Source organism: Macadamia integrifolia, unplaced genomic scaffold (genome assembly GCF_013358625.1).
Source record: "Macadamia integrifolia cultivar HAES 741 unplaced genomic scaffold, SCU_Mint_v3 scaffold_216A, whole genome shotgun sequence".
Classification (NCBI taxonomy): domain Eukaryota; kingdom Viridiplantae; phylum Streptophyta; class Magnoliopsida; order Proteales; family Proteaceae; genus Macadamia; species Macadamia integrifolia.
The window spans coordinates 654,330-670,879 of NW_024870646.1; positions in this window are offsets into that span (position 1 = coordinate 654,330).

The window sequence follows — 16,550 nt, forward strand, 5'->3', positions numbered from 1 at the left end:
AGGGACCTACACAAGTCACCCCCAAAATGTACAGACACTGTCTCCCAATGACAGTAATGTCATTGGAAACAACCACCGGAAACAAGGCATTTCCATTGAAAATATCAGACCTATTTCCGGTGGAGGTGACAGAGCACATAAGGCTCCATGTCAACCAGAAATATACCACCAAAAACAAACCCAGTGGATCCAGTGGGCTGTTTTCGGTGGTGGTACAGGGCAGTCCAACAATTTGGGGCTTTTCGGCTCAGGCCCAATTGTCGGGATTTGTTCCATGGAGTTTGTAGGGGATGTTCCTAGCATCATTTTAAGTCAAGAAAATTCTAATTCCACTGAGCTATTTGGGAGATATGTCGATCGAACAATCGAAACCCTAGTTGATCTTTTGGCATTACATGTTGCCAGAGCTCATCAGGCTCGGTTCGAGCTCAACAACAACACCGGGAGGGTAGAACACCCATCCTACAACTTTAACATGGTGTGTACACCAAGATTCTATCCATACCTAGCTTTGTCTAGGTCAAAATGAAGATAGAGAGGCATGGGAGGTTGTACTTACCTCCAGCAGTGATTTTGGCAACAAGGTGGCAGTCGACACCAAGGTAGGCCTCCAACCTTCTCCTTCTTTCTCTTCTTCTTCCTTCCTCTCCTATTTCTCTCCTCTCCTACGTTGGGCACAAGTTAAATGAGGAAATGAATCCTCATTTCCCAACTTATAACTTAAGTTGGCCTTAAGGGTTTGTTTGGTTTGGACCCCTTTTGAACCAATCGGGTTAAATTGAAATTCAGGGCACGAGAACCCGCAAATTTAGGTCCATAAGGTGCCCACATCAAGAGAAAAATGTGGAGGATAATTTGGGATCATCTGAAACCATTTACGATGCAAGTGGCGGGAACCACGGGCATCGGAACCTCGACAGTAGCCTATCAACCCATCGGAAACAGGCATCGGATTCAGGCCCAGGTTGCTTCCGGTGGCTTGTTTCCGGTGGCCAAGACAGCTTGCTATCCTATGGTTGGCCTCGCACGGGTGGCTTCCCTCGGGCATGCACAAGGCCTTTCGGCAATTATGATGTGTGCCGTGTGGGGAGTCGGGTCACTTACCGTCTGGGATCAGAAAGTATGAATCCCCTCCAGTTAGATAGGCATGCAATGCACGAACATGTGGGGTCATCCCTACCCCTTCGGCAATGCGCAGCCACAAGCCAAAACCCGATTGTACTTCCAATCTCCAAACCAATGCCTGTCACAACAGTTTCAAATTAGACCGGATTAGGGCACGGGTGTAACATATAATGTTTTATTTTTTTAATAGAATATGAGAAAATTATTTAACAAAACAAAGTATAATGTACATCTTTATGATTTTGTCACTTTGTCTTTTTTTTTTTCCTTTTTTTCGGTTGAAATGTCCCTTTGACTTTCAAACCTAGCCCTTCTTGCCAACCGATCGCCTCATAAATAAATGATCTCTCCTTTGTAAGGTTCGATTTTACCAAAAATAAAATCTCGGTTTTTGAATTAGATCGATTTTTGATGGATATCGATATGGAACACCTCCGGATTGGACTGAATTAGGCAGATTTATTTTTGTTTTTGTTTTTTTTTTTAAATCAATTTTATTACTTTTTATCCTTGGATCGTACTAATGGATTTGTATCAAATTGATCAACACTTGGGTTCGGTCTCGACCCTCGACTGATACCAATCTGATCCAGATAAATTCACCTGAGATTACCAACCATGCTCCATTTTCAAATTATTTAAAAACCCAAAAGATGTAATAGGTCGATCGACAACTAATAGCCTCTGGTAGTCATTCAAGGTTAAAACAAGATCTTCAACATGTGTGAGGTTAGAAAAAGCTGAGGATAAGATTTTCAAATTATATACCCACTTCATTATAATTTGAACGAAATATGTAGGGTTAGGCTAAGAAGGATAATAAGCAGACCTATTTTGAGCTAACGAAATACAGGAGAAAGTAAAAAAAACAACCAACCAATAGTATTACTTTCTATCAAGTTTAGTGATAGAGGAATTAGAGGTAACGAAATAAAAAGGTGAAGGATGGAAGGGGCTTGATGGTATTCTGTACGCAACCCTAGTGATCCTATAACCCAAATTCCTTTAGTAAACTCGTAAGACAGAATAAGTAATATATTTGAAACTTGAGAAGGAAAAAGGTACCTCCTATGGATTGTTTGAGCGTAAATAAGTACGATTTTTTGCTCTGAGCGATTCCAAACACTCTGAGACACTTCTTTGGCGCTCACTGGTTTCATGTTCACAACAACCTTAATATTGCACTCTTGCAATGAAGCTGCTTCACACACTGGCTCAGCTCTAGACAACCTCTCTGCTTGTTGTGCATCGGGATCACCCTGCACATGATGAGATTAAATTTCAAGAACCATTATAGAATAGCATATTAGGAGCCAAATGATTTGAAATGCAATTTATTTTTATTTTTATTTTATTTATTTATTTATTTATTTTTTAAAATAAAGGTTTCCATGGATCATGCCATATCGAAATGTCCATCCATCTCCAACTTTCCAACAAACCATATACTGAATAATGGGTCAAACTTTGACTAGGTTATGTCAAATCGAAGTACCTGCTATTCTTAAGTATTTGAAAAGAGCAGGGGATTACTCCTTGGTTTATGGTGCATGTTATCACTCATCAAATATACAGATTCATATTTCCAGAAAATCCACTTTTGTATGGATTTCTTGTTTGGAAGTGGCACAATCATATGACCCAAAAAAAAAAAAAAAGCAGTAGAAGTCCATAGTTGATCCACTTTAACATGTAGTATAAGCGTCATCTCATCATGGAGATCATATAATGTGGTGATATTTGTATTGCAAAGGTGGAAACCAATAGAAAACTTGCCAAAGGGACTGACTGGCACAATAGGTACTTTATATACTCTTTAAGAACATGGGTATTAAATTAGTAGGTTATTAGTTTTGATTTACAAGCAACAAATTATATATTGGATATATGATTCCATAAAACCTAATTAAAGTTCTTAAAATAAATTAATCTGACATTACTGAAAAGTTAATTTCCTTTAGTGTTGTGATTTATCATATTTGGTGATCAAAAGGGTTAAAAGAAGACAGACGGACCTTCCCCTGGCAAACTTCAAAAAAGATGTAGGAAGTCAATTCTTTTTAAATAAAAAAAAATCTTCTTCCCATTTGTTCAAAGAGCCCAGATACATTAAGAAATAGACATCTTTTAGTTAGGACCTTCCTCTCATTACTCTCCTATTTTTCATCTTTTTGATGTATCATATTTTTATTGATGTTTTTGTGTATCATCATTTTATCAATGTTTCCACCCCTCTCTATATTTTGGTGTATCAGCCTTGTTTAATTGTTTTTCTCTTTATTGTTTTTTATACAACAACAACATTTAGGCACCCGAGTCCACCTAATTAAATCTGTCTCCGTGTTACTTGGCTAATCTTACTAAACCACATGTTTAAAATATATATATATATATATATATATACATCCTAAGATTTGAAAAACATACCTGGAGTTTGGGCAATGTTGCTTGATCCATAATGTCAATGTTCTATGCATATTCTATTATTATCTCTCATCTTTTGATATAGCCAGTTTAGGTTCAAATTGAGAATTAAGAAATAAAAAACTAAACCGGTTAAGAGTTGCTTAACAGTCACATAACCATTTCTTTTTCTTCCCTTAATAAGGGGTCTTTTATTTATTATTTATTTATATTTTTTAACAATTGGATTGTGAAGCTCTTGAGGGGTTAGTTCAAGCTTCACCAACAATGTTTCAATTCCTTTATCACCAACGTATATTTGTCATTATTTTTTTGGCTAATGGTGGGTATCTAGGCCTTCGATCTGACTAGTCTTGTGGGTTCCATACAAACCCCATAACCACATGGACTGGGTCATGCCAGGATTGAATGAGAACCATTCAACTTTCATCAAAAACAAGTTTTTTTTTTTTTTTTTTTGTTAAATGCATGATGCCCACGCAGACATGCCCTCATCCCATGTTGGCCAATGATTATGGTAGAAATTAACAATGTGTAGTACAATGATTTGAAAAAAACAAAAAAGAGGAAGAAAAAGAGAAATGAGATAGAACACAATGATTTACGTGGTTCACCTAAGATGGCTACATCCACGTTGAGCGATAACCAGAGCTTTCACTATTCCGATAAAGAAAATATAAAACCTAACCACACACTTCCTTATGAGGTTAACCCTAATTTCCAAATTATTAGCAAAAATCACTAGCACTTCATGGAATAAATTGAGATCAAACTTCTCCAATAAAAACTTATTATTTGGAATGTATGGAACTCTGGTAGATGGCATGAAAGAGAGATATTGAGGATTTTTAGGCTGTTTCTGGGTCTTTCCATTGTTAGGAAAAAGGCATTATTAAATTGCTATTTGTTTAATATCTTATCAATATTGATAAGATTGGTTGGAGTGAGTGATTGACTCATAGTAGGAAATCTCTATGCCAAAATTGGGTTTATCTACAACTCTAATTAATAGGGATTTTGGTTGGAGATATATATGAACTCTAAAAATCAAAGTAATACACGATTCTAATTTTCTCCTCTTTTAATAGTCGCATTCCTCTCCCTCTCTCTCCCTCTTGATTTCTATACTAGTAATTGAGTAGTAATTAGGGTTTTGTGAAAACCCTGACAATGTGGAGGATCTTGGATTCAAAGGGAATGTAAAGTTGTACATGTGGGAACGACTCACTGTGAAAGGGCTAAGATCATATAAAGGCTCTGCACTTGTGGAGTTTCAAGTAATGATTTATACCCTTCCATTAATAGTTGTTTGTGTTGTAACCCGACAGTCACTGAGAGGGGGATGAATCAGTGAGTCCAATTCCAATCCCTAAAAACCTGTCCGATGTCTGGCTAAGAAAAAAATGATATACGTCTCTCTTTGCACATAATCATATGCACACTCAGCCTCTCATAGGCACTTCCAAGTGTATACACACATTCCACATTCCACGTACTTCAATATAAAATGTAAATAAGCACCCACAACACAGGATTTTTACGAGGTTCGACAATTTGCCTACATCCCCAGAGTAGTGCCTGTAAAGGCTTCGTACCTACTCAATACACTACTTTTGACTGCACCCACAGTCGGGAGCACCCACACCCAATTTTCTCAAGCCGAAGCTGAGATGGCACTCGTAGTGCCGGTACAATGTGTAGCACCCACTACACAGGAGCACCCACTCCCAATGCTTAGCACCCACTAAGCACTCAATAAATAATACAATTAAATTGGGCTTATATCAATGCCCTACAGTCAAGCTCTGCCTAGCATATACATCCACAACTAGCTAGCATGCTTACAGTTCATCCACAACTAACCTAGCATGTATACATTCATCTACAACTAACCCTAACATACATACATGTATATAATATAAATCAAAGGTTAGAGAATCTCACAACCGATTGCCTGGGATGACTGAAAACTTGTACTGACAAGTTTGGTGCTTACACCTTCTCTCTCCTTGGCTTCTTGCTCTTCAAAGCAAACACATTCTTGCTTTCTTCTCTTCCTCCTTGGCTTTGAATTAATGTATCATTAACACACCTCAACCACCTCTTTTACCTCATTTAATGGCCTAAGAACATTTATCATCAAGTATTCATGTTCATTTAAGAACCAACAAAGAGGGAGAAGGTTCTCTTACCAAAATCGTAGCCTTCCTTCACTCAAAACTCATTTTTCTTACTTCCATGGTGTAGGTCTTGAAAAAATGAAGAAGCAACAACTTGGTTCACCCAAATCCGAGTTAAAATGAGGGAGATATGACCATTTGAAGTTGGAGCAATGAGATAGCCTGAAATGGAATCTTCATAGGAGTGGCGTAGGCTACATCAGCGGCGCGCACAACAGGGGCGTAAATCTGGCCGTAGATGTCATCAAGGAGAATCTCTTAATCTAGACCGTCCGATTAAAATAACGGATAGTAAATCTCAACCACAAGATTTGAATAAGATAGTCAACTAATGATGTCATGCTGACGTCAGCGGTCAGCATACACTTTTTGTTGTCGATCTTTGATTGGTTGCTTTTCTAGATTTTAAGGGAGCTTGTCTCCCACTCACAAAAGTGAAAGGCTTATCGACCATTGGATCCGAATCCTCCATGATGGCTTTAATCAGATCTCATGAGATCCTTAAGATCAGAATCTTTTTTATACCTTCTATGTACGCGTGAAACACCACAACATGCTTTGATAAGGTGTAGCGTCAGTGCATCAAGGATTATGCATCTAACCAATCAAATCCTATGCGCAACCATCTATCTCGTTCATGTCAGTGTAAAATCTTAGCAGCCTTTGGATGGGCATCAAGCCTACATGGTCAAATCTAGATCATCCATTTCACTTCCCTTTACTCCTCTTTATTACAATGAAGCCCCTACCTCCATATATTTCAGTGTTTAAAGACCCCTTGTAACTCAGACCTTCAAAATCTTGAAATTACACAAAAACCCTTCAAATTTAAAAAATAAATTCTAAAAAATCCACCCAACACCGAGAGCAACTGATGGATTTTTGGTTTGGATTTTCGAACCAGCTTTACGAAAACACTTATAACATTTTCATACGATATCCGATTGAGATGAAACGAAGTGCGTTGGAACCGCAACTAGATGCTCTACAACTTTTCAGAAGACTCAATCATCTGACGCATTCATATAAAAAGACCAAAATACCCCTAGACCTTTCCAATGACGTATCTTTCTCATACAAAATTGAAACGCGATGAAATCAGAACCGTTGGAAAGATTGGATTTTTATCGTATTGTTACATGGAGAACACTTTCTTTAAAAAATTCATCTTCAATGCCCAAATTGCCCTCGACTGTCACAAATGCCATAACTTCTTCATACGGTATCAAAATGCGACAAAATTAGATGCGCTGGACTAGATAAATTACAATCTATATTTTTTATGAAGAAATGATCTTCCAAAAATTTCATTTTCACTGTCAAAAATGCTCTCGATCGTAAATAGACTAATTTTACTAGTTTTGACCCAAAAACCCGCACCACATACTAAGGATGTATCAAACCATTCCATGCATACCAAAGAATTCTGTTATCTCATCAGTGACACTAGACACTTTCATGTCATTATTTTCATCCACGTCACCCAAACTGGCTACATCATCATCACCACGTGGTCGAGTTACCAATAAGGACAACTATAAAATAACAATCTTCCCCTTTTGGAGTTGTTGGCAACCACCTCATCACTAATACACTCCAAAGCTCCGATGAGTAACTCTCTCCCCCGTTGACAACAAGTATAAAAGGTGGAACCAATGGACTCCCCCTAAGTCTAATGTGGGGGTAGCAACATCAAGCAACTTGCTCCCCCTCTCCCAATACCACTAGTGCTTTGGAAGAACCACCACTCCTAGTTTCTGTCTAAGGAACTCAAACTGATCTTTGGAAAGCGGTTTAGTGAAGATATCAGCCACCTGCTCTACTGTGGGAATAAACTCCATCTTTACTTCACCTTCCATCACCTTGTCTCTTAAAAAATAATACCGGATAGCAATATGCTTCGTTCTAGAATGCATCACCGGGTTTTTGGAGATATTGATAGCACTAGTATTGTCACAATATAGTGGTACTGCTTGTTCAACCTTCACACTCAGATCCTTCAACATCTGCTTCATCCACAATAATTGTGTACAACAAGATATAGCTGCAATGTATTCTGCCTCTATAGTTGAAAGAGAGATTGACTCTTGCTTCTTACTATGCCATGCCACCAAGCTGCTCCCCAAATAGAATACACCACCACTGGTGCTCTTCCTGTCATCTACACATCCGACCCAATCTGCATCTGAAAAAGCTGACAAAGTAAAGCTCTTGACTTTCGGATACCATAACCCAAACTCACTAGTCCCTTTCAGATATCTAAAAATTCTCTTCACTGCTGCCATGTGTGTCTCTTTTGGTCCTGCTTGGAATCCGGCTATCATGCACACAGCTTGAAAGATGTCAGGCCTACTAGCTATCAGATATAATAGGCTACCAATCATTGACCTATACGAGGTGTGGTCAACTGATGGAGAGTCATCTTCCTTGCTCAACTTACACCCAATCATCATAGGTATACTAACTGGCTTACAATCCTCCATGGTGAATCTCTTCAACATCTCCCTCACATACTTGGACTGAGATATGAAGATACCTTCTTTCTTCTGACTGATCTGCAAACCCAAGAAGAATGATAGTTCACCCAACATGGACATCTCAAACTCATCTTGCATCCTCATTGTAAAATCTTTGGACAATTCATCTTTGTGACCCCCAAAGATGATATCATCTACATACACAACCACCACAAGCTGACTGCTTTCTTCAATTCTGATGTAGAGATTACTATCCATTAAGCCTTTCTTGAAACCCAACTTGCACAAATAAGAGTCCAATTTGGAGTACCATGCCTTTGGAGCTTGTTTCAAACTATACAATTCTTTTTTCAATCTGCACACAAGAGTGGGGTCCTCACTCAGCTGAAACCCATCAGGTTGCTTTATGTAAACCTCCTCTTCCAAGTTTTCATTTAGAAAAGCTGATTTGACATCTATCTAATAGACTTTGAACCCCTTGTACACTGACAAAGCCAAGAACATTCTGATAGCCTCAAATCTTGCCACTGGAGCAAAAGTTTTCTCAAAATCAATGCCTTCCAGTTGAGCATACCCCTTACATACAAGTCTTGCTTTGTTCCTCACCACTTGACCATCTTTATTGAGTTTGTTTCTGAAAACCCATTTAGTACCAATCACATTCTTATCAACTGGCCTAGGGACTAGATCCCAAGTGTGATTCCTCTCTATCTGATCAAGTTCTTCATTCATGGTCTTCATCCAACTCTCATCATTGCTTACCTCATCAATAATTTTTGGTTCAATTTTCGAAAGAAGAGAGTAGGTGTTGGTCTTCATTCTTCTAGTCTGAACACCTACAGTGGGGTCACCAATTATTAACTCATCTGTTTCCTGTTGATCAACTCTGTTATGTCTCCTCTACTCATCTGAATCTACCTCAGCCTGTTCAACATCAACCTCATCTTTGCTTTTGGGTCTACTATCAACCAGGTCATTCTCATCATCAAGATCTTCAAATTCTAGAAGATCATTTCCTGAGCCTGAAGGAATATCCCTTTTTTCATCAACTGTGACATCAACACTCTCTACAATTTTCCAAGTCTATTGTTATAGCATCTATAGGCCTTACTTGAAGTAGAATAACCTAAAAATATACCCTCATCAGCCCTATCATCAAACTTACCCAAATCCTGGGTTGTGTTCTTGATGTAACACTTACTACCAAAGACCTTGAAGTGTCTTGTTGTAGCCCCTCTTCCAAACCAGATTTCATATGGAGTCTTGCTTTTATAAGGTCTCAACATACATCTGTTATGGATGTACACTACAATTAGAACTGCCTCCTTCCAGAACTTTTTACCCATATCATTCTCTACCAACAATGTTCTAGTCATGTCTTGCACTGTTCTATTCTTTCTCTCTGCAACACCATTCTGTTGGGGTGTTCTTGGAGCTGAAGTTTGTTTCTTGATACCATGCTCATAGCAGTATTCTTTAAAATCATCCCAACTGTGCTCACTTCCTCTGTCAGATCTCAGACACTTTATCTTCTTCCCTGTCTGATTCTCAACTTGCTTCTTAAAGATCTTAAATCTTTTTAAAACCTCTAACTTATGTTTCAAGAACATCACCCACACCATTCTTGAATGTTCATCAACAAACAACATGATGTATCTCTCTCCTGATGTGCTAGGTGTCCTCATAGGACCACATAGGTCTGTGTGAATCAACTGCAATGGGGAGCTAGAACAGTACTACTTAGACTTGTAGGAGATTCTAGTTTGGTTTCCCTTCTGACAAGATGCACATATAAGATTGGAGAGCTTCTTCAACTTAGGAACATCTCTCACTGCCTTCTTCGAAGAAATCTTAGCAAGGTTCTTGAAACCAATATGCCCAAGTCTTCTGTGCCACAACCATGTCTGCTCATCTATGCTGACCATGCAAGAATCTTTCTCTAACTCTGTCAAGGTGTATAAGTTCCCTAAAGTTCTCTGTCCAATAGCTACAACCTTTCCACTGCTTGATCTCCTTATCTCACACCCTTTACTAGTGAAAGTTACTTCATACCCTTTGTCACAAATTTTACTGATGCTGAGAAGGTTGTGTTTGAGCCCTTCAACATACAAGAGACATCAAGGGATTTCACCTTCCCATGGTTCAGACTTATGGACCCCTTCCCTGTAATTCTGGCATCATTGTTGTTGCCAAACTTCACAGATCCACCTTCAAATTTATGTAATTGTTCAAACCTTTCCTTATCTTCTGTCATGTGGCTTGAGCAACCACTATCAAAAATCCATGGAGTAGAGTCTCCTTGAGCCTTGAAAGCTCTCTGAATAACAAGTGTTGCTGCATCTTCTTCATCTTCTACTCTCTCTCTCTCTGAACCCAGACTTTCTTGACAGATTGAGATTTCTTTGTTTTCTTCTGTCTTGAGAACTGTCTCTCCATCTCATCATCTTCTATGTTTCTGAAAACTCTCTGCTTACCTCTATTCTCCTGTCTTTGAGGGGGAAACACAGTTCTACAATTCCTTGCAATCTGTTCAAGATTGTTGCATCTGTAACATTCAACTGTTTCTTCCATAAGGGGTACAAAAGGATTTCTATCCACATAACTCTATGGACCAATGTTGAACTTGCAATCTGAGATCTTGTGTCCAAAAGTGTTGCATTTATAACAATAACCTTGAAAGGTGTGCCTCTGCATCACAGGTTCCATCTGCCATCTGTAAGGAGCTTTGAAGTTGTCAAATGCTCTAGGTCTCTATTGAGGACCTTGACTGTATCCATACCTCTCTGCTCTCCTGTTTGGCCTAGCCAACTGTGGTTGTCTAGCATGGTTAGTCTTATGGAATATAGATGGATTTCTTCTTCTAATTAGACCAGTCTGCACTTTATCTTTTTATACTGCTCTCTTGACATTGTCAGCAGTAGTAACATGTGCCTTTCCTCTTTGAGCATTCCTATCATTGACTTTAATAGGATTATGTACTGTTCCCTTACCATTTGCCTTGATATTTTTGGAAGACTCCCCAACAAATCCAAGCCCAAATTTGATGTGAGTCGGTCTTTGAGCATTGATAATGTCATTAAACTTCTTACTGCTAGGATGCTCTTTTGGAGTAGAGTCATCTTCAATATCTTCATTTTCTAAGTCTTCTCTCTCAATCTCATTTCTCCCATATTCTTCAACCTTATCCTTTAATAAGGCTAGCTCATCTGCATAACCATCAAATTGTGCAAGAATCTCATATTGCTCCTCTAGTTGTGCTTTCAAAGCCACTTTCTCTAACTCAAGAGTGTTGCAGTCAATGGTCTTCTATGAGAGTTGATACTCAAGATCATCTAAGGTCTTCCTTGACTTATTGGCTTGATCTCTCAACTCAAGAACTATTTGTTCTTGCCCCTTAAGGTCTTGAGTGACATTTTTCACTTTCTTCCTTTCTCTTTTAAGCTCTCTAAAGGCAACTGTGAGTTCAACCTTTAGATGTGATTTTTCATCTTCCTCTTCTTCTTCTGTAAAATCTTCCTTACTAGAAGAATCTTCTTTGTTTTCTTCCATATCTATTGAGACCATAAACATAGCCTCATCATCTTCATCATTAGATGATTCTTCAGACTCTTCATTAGATGTGTCACTGCATTTCCTAGAAACCAAACTTTTCTTCTTGTCCTTGCCTTTCTTGTATCTGTTTGAGAAGAATTTCTTCTTTCCCTTGAAATGAATTTTCTTTTCACTTTCATCTTCATCACTTTCTATTTTTCCTTGGTTAGGACACTTGGCTGCAAAATGTCCAACCCTTCCACAGTTGAAGCATTTGAAAGGCAACTTGTCTTTATATTTTCCTGTTCCCCTTTTCAACTTTCTGGTGAAATGAGCTGTAACCTCATCTTCACTCTCATCAGTATCCTCCACAGACTGCTTCTTCTTCTCCTTGATTTTTAAATTTCTCATTGCCTTGAAAGCAGCTTGTTTGTCAGTGGACTTGCCCTTTTTCCATCTCATTTCAAGAGCTGTGAAAGTGCCATGCACTTGATCAAGAGTGATAGTGTCTAGGTCCTTTGCCTCTTCAATAGCTGACACCTTGGAGTCATACTTAGGCAACAAAGATCTCAGGATTTTTTGATAAATAGATGAATCTTCTAGATTGATTCCCAGACCCCTAATAGAGTTGACCACTTCATTTACCCTGGTCGTATAGGTGTCAATATTTTCTCCTTCTTGCATTAGTAGACTTTCAAACTGGCCTCTGAAGGTCTGAAGCTTTGCTTTCCTTATCTTTTCATCTCCTTCATAAATACTCTTCAGTCTTCCCCAGATATCCTTGGCTGAGTCACAATCCATTACCTTAGCCATCACACTCTTATCCAATGCTAAGAATATTGCATTCACAGCATTTTAATTGTAACAATAAGCCTTTTTAGCTTCATTGTCAACTGGACCTCCTTTAGGTTCCTTGTACCCAATCAAAACTGATACCTAAACATCATAACCTAGTGAACCTAGGTACGACTGCATTCTCCTCTTTCACAAGATAAAATCAGATCCATCAAACTTCAGTGCATATCCTGAATAACCTTCACCTGCCATACAATCATTGCTGCTGCCTCTGGATCACTCAGTTGTTGATCAAACTGTCACTGAGTATCGGCTCTGATACCAATTGTTGTAACCCGGCAGTCACTGAGAGGGGGGGTGAATCAGTGAGTCCAATTTCGATCCCCAAAAACCTGTCTAATGTCTGGCCAAGAAAAACCTGATATACCTGTCCCTGTTTGCACACAGTCGTATGCACACTCAGCCTCTCATAGGCACTTCCAAGTATGCACACCCATTCCACATTCCACGCACTTCAATATAAAATGCAAACAACAAGCACCCACAACACAGGATTTTTACGAGGTTCAAAAATTTGCCTACATCCCCGGAGTAGTGCCTGTAAAGGCTTCGTACCTACTCAATACACTACTTTTGACTGCACCCACAGTCGGGAGCACCCACACCCAATTTTCTCAAGTCGAAGCTGAGATGGCACTCGTAGTGCCGATACAATGTGTAGCACCCACTACACGGGAGCACCCACTCCCGGTGCTTAGTACCCACTAAGCACACAATAAATAATACAATTAAATTAGGCTTATATCAATGCTATCAATGCCCTACAGTCAAGCTCTGCTTAGCATATGCATCCACAACTAGCTAGCATGCTTACAGTTCATCCACAACTAACCTAGCATATATACATTCATCCACAACTAACCCTAACATACATACATACATGTAATGTAAAATCAAAGGTTAGAGAATCTCACAACCGATTGCCTGGGATGACTGAAAACTTGTACTGACATGTTTGGTGTTCACACCTTCTCTCTCCTTAGCTTCTTGCTCTTCAAAGCAAACACATCCTTGTTTTCTTCTCTTCTTCCTTGGCTTTGAGTTAATGTACCATTAACACACTTCAACCACCTCTTTTACCTCCTTTAATGGCCTAAGAACATTTATCATCAAGAATGTATGTTCATTCAAGGACCAACAAAGAGGGGAAAGCTTCTCCTACCAAAACCGTAGCCTTCCTTCACTCAAACCTCATATTTCTTACTTCCATGGTGTAGGCCTTGAAAAATCGAAGAAGCTGCAACTTGGTTGTCCCAAATCCGAGTTAAAATGAGGGAGATATGACCATTTAAAGTTAGGGCAATGAGATAGCCTGAAATGGAATCTTCGTAGGAGTGGCGTAGTCTACACCGGCGGTGCACTCAATAGGGGTGAAATCTGACCGTAGATCACATATAAAAGATCTTATAATCTAAGCCATCCGATTAAACCAACGGACAATAGATCCAAACCATTAGATTTGAATATCGATGACGTCATCATGACATAGGCGCTGACATCGTCAGAAGTGTTGTCGATCTATGATTGGTTGCTTTTTTGGATTTTAAGGGAGCTTGTCTCCCACTCACAAAAGTGAAATACATATCGACCGTTGGATCCGAATCCTCCATGATGGCTTTAATCAGATTTCATGAGATCATTAAGATCGGAATCTTTTTTATACCTTCTATACACGCGCGAAACACCACAACATACCTTGATAAGGTGTAGCGCCAGTGCATCAAGAATTATGCACCTAACCAATCAAATCCTACGCGCAAGCATCTATCTCGTCCATGTCAGCACAAAATCTCAGCATCCTTTGGATGGGCATCAAGCCTACGTGGTCGAATCTTGGCCATCAATTTCACTTCCCTTTACTCCTCTTTATTACAATCATGCCCGTACCTCCATATATTTCAGTGCTTAAAGACCCCTTGCAACTTAGACCTTCAAAATCTTGAAATTACACAAAAGCCCTTCAAATTTCAAAAATTAATTCCGAAAAATCCACCCAACACTGAGAGCAATTGATGGATTTTCGGTTTGGATTTTCAAACCGACTTTACAGAAACACTTATAACTTTTTCATATGATATCCGATTGAGATGAAATGAAGTGCGTTGGAATCGTAACTCGATGCTCTACGACTTTTCAGAAGACTCAATCATCTGAATCATCCATGTAAAAAGATCAAAATGCCCCTACACATTTTTACTGACGTATCTTTCTCATATGGAATCAGAACGTGATGAAATCAGAACTGTTGAAAAGATTGTATTTTTGTCGTATTGTTACATGGAGAACACTTCCTTTAAAAAATTCATCTTCAATATCGAAACTGCCCTCAACTGCCAAAAATGTCGTAACTTCTTCATACGGTATCAGAATGTGACAAAATCAAATGCACTGGACTAGGTAAATCACAATCTATCTTTTTCATGAAGAACCGATCTTCCAAAAGTGTCATTTTTATTACCGAAAATGCCCTCGAGCATAAATAGGCCAATTTTACCAGTTTTGACCCAGAAACCCGCACCACCTATTAAGGATGTATTAAACCACTCCATGCATACCAAGCGGTTCTGTTATCTCATCAGTGACACTGGACACTGTCATATCATCATTTTCATCCACGTCACCCAAACTGGCCACGTCATCACCGCCACGTGGCCGAGTTGCCAACAATGACAACCATAAAACAACACTGAGTTGGTCGTGCCTACCAGTGCAGGCTCAAATTTGACACCCCTAATAACAACAATATAGATTTGCCCTATAGACTACCACTTTTTTTGGTATAGACTACCACTACGTCTTGATTTAAATCCATATATGAGGAATCAAATGGTTCACATGGATCCACCAATAGATATTTTTTTTTTTAAGGAACACTTTAACTTCTTAAATTAATAATTGATAAACACTAAGTGTGCAAGCTTGGCCCTGTCAGATCAAGCCCCCCATGACCTGCTCTGAGCCCAAACAAGGCCTAGGCTAAGATATCTCAGCCCAAATGATTGGGAAAGGCTGGCAATTTTGAGATATGAGTCAAGGCCACGTAGGTCAAGAGATGAGACTTTGGGTTGAGCATGACCCTTCTTCTTCTTCTTCTCTATGGCAATGGCTCTTTGCCGCCCTTGCATCTCCCTTTCTCCTCCCCATGGTAAAGGCCGATCAAGGTTAGCTTGGCCAAACCCTAACTCAGGGCTAGGATTGAATTTTTCAAGCTGTGTTGCAGCCCGATTAAACACCAATTGGATTTCTAGGGGAAACAATATTACTCTTTTATCTATAGCCCCTCCTCTATTATCTTAGTGAAATTGAATAAATAATAAACACCATGATACTAATTTGATTTTTTTTTTTCAACTTGTCAAATGTGTCGGGGTGTTGACTAGGAGAACGATTGAAGTGCCAATCTAATTGGATCCTATGATGGATCATCTTTTATTGTAGAAGAAAAAAAATTACAATAAACACCAATGACTTTTCGATAATTTTGCCTATATTTTCTGTTCTACAACATTATATACATAACAATAGTCATTTTCACTCATGTCATTAGAATTCTAAAAATTAAATGTAAAAAATTCACTAAGTTTTGATGGATTCGAATCATCAATTCTTAGGGAATCCCCAAGTGCTCTACCAGTTTGAGCTAAAGACTCTCAAACAAAAAATCATATGAGAGCAACTACAAGGCTACATTAAAATCATCAACCAAGGGCATTATTACAAAGAGGAATACAATCAAGCGAGCTCTAGTTCAAGTTGAGACTCGTGAATTTATAAGACACCACTCAAAGGAGTTCTCTCATCTCCTTCTCAATCTGTAAAAGAAGATACTCAGGCAGTCCATGATGCCTAGAAGTTCAAGACTATGCATTTGATACATGTGACATGTGAGCTGGTTCAACACACCAAACAATTTGACAACATTTCCACTACGCACCGCCATACAATTCTTTTTTGTAGT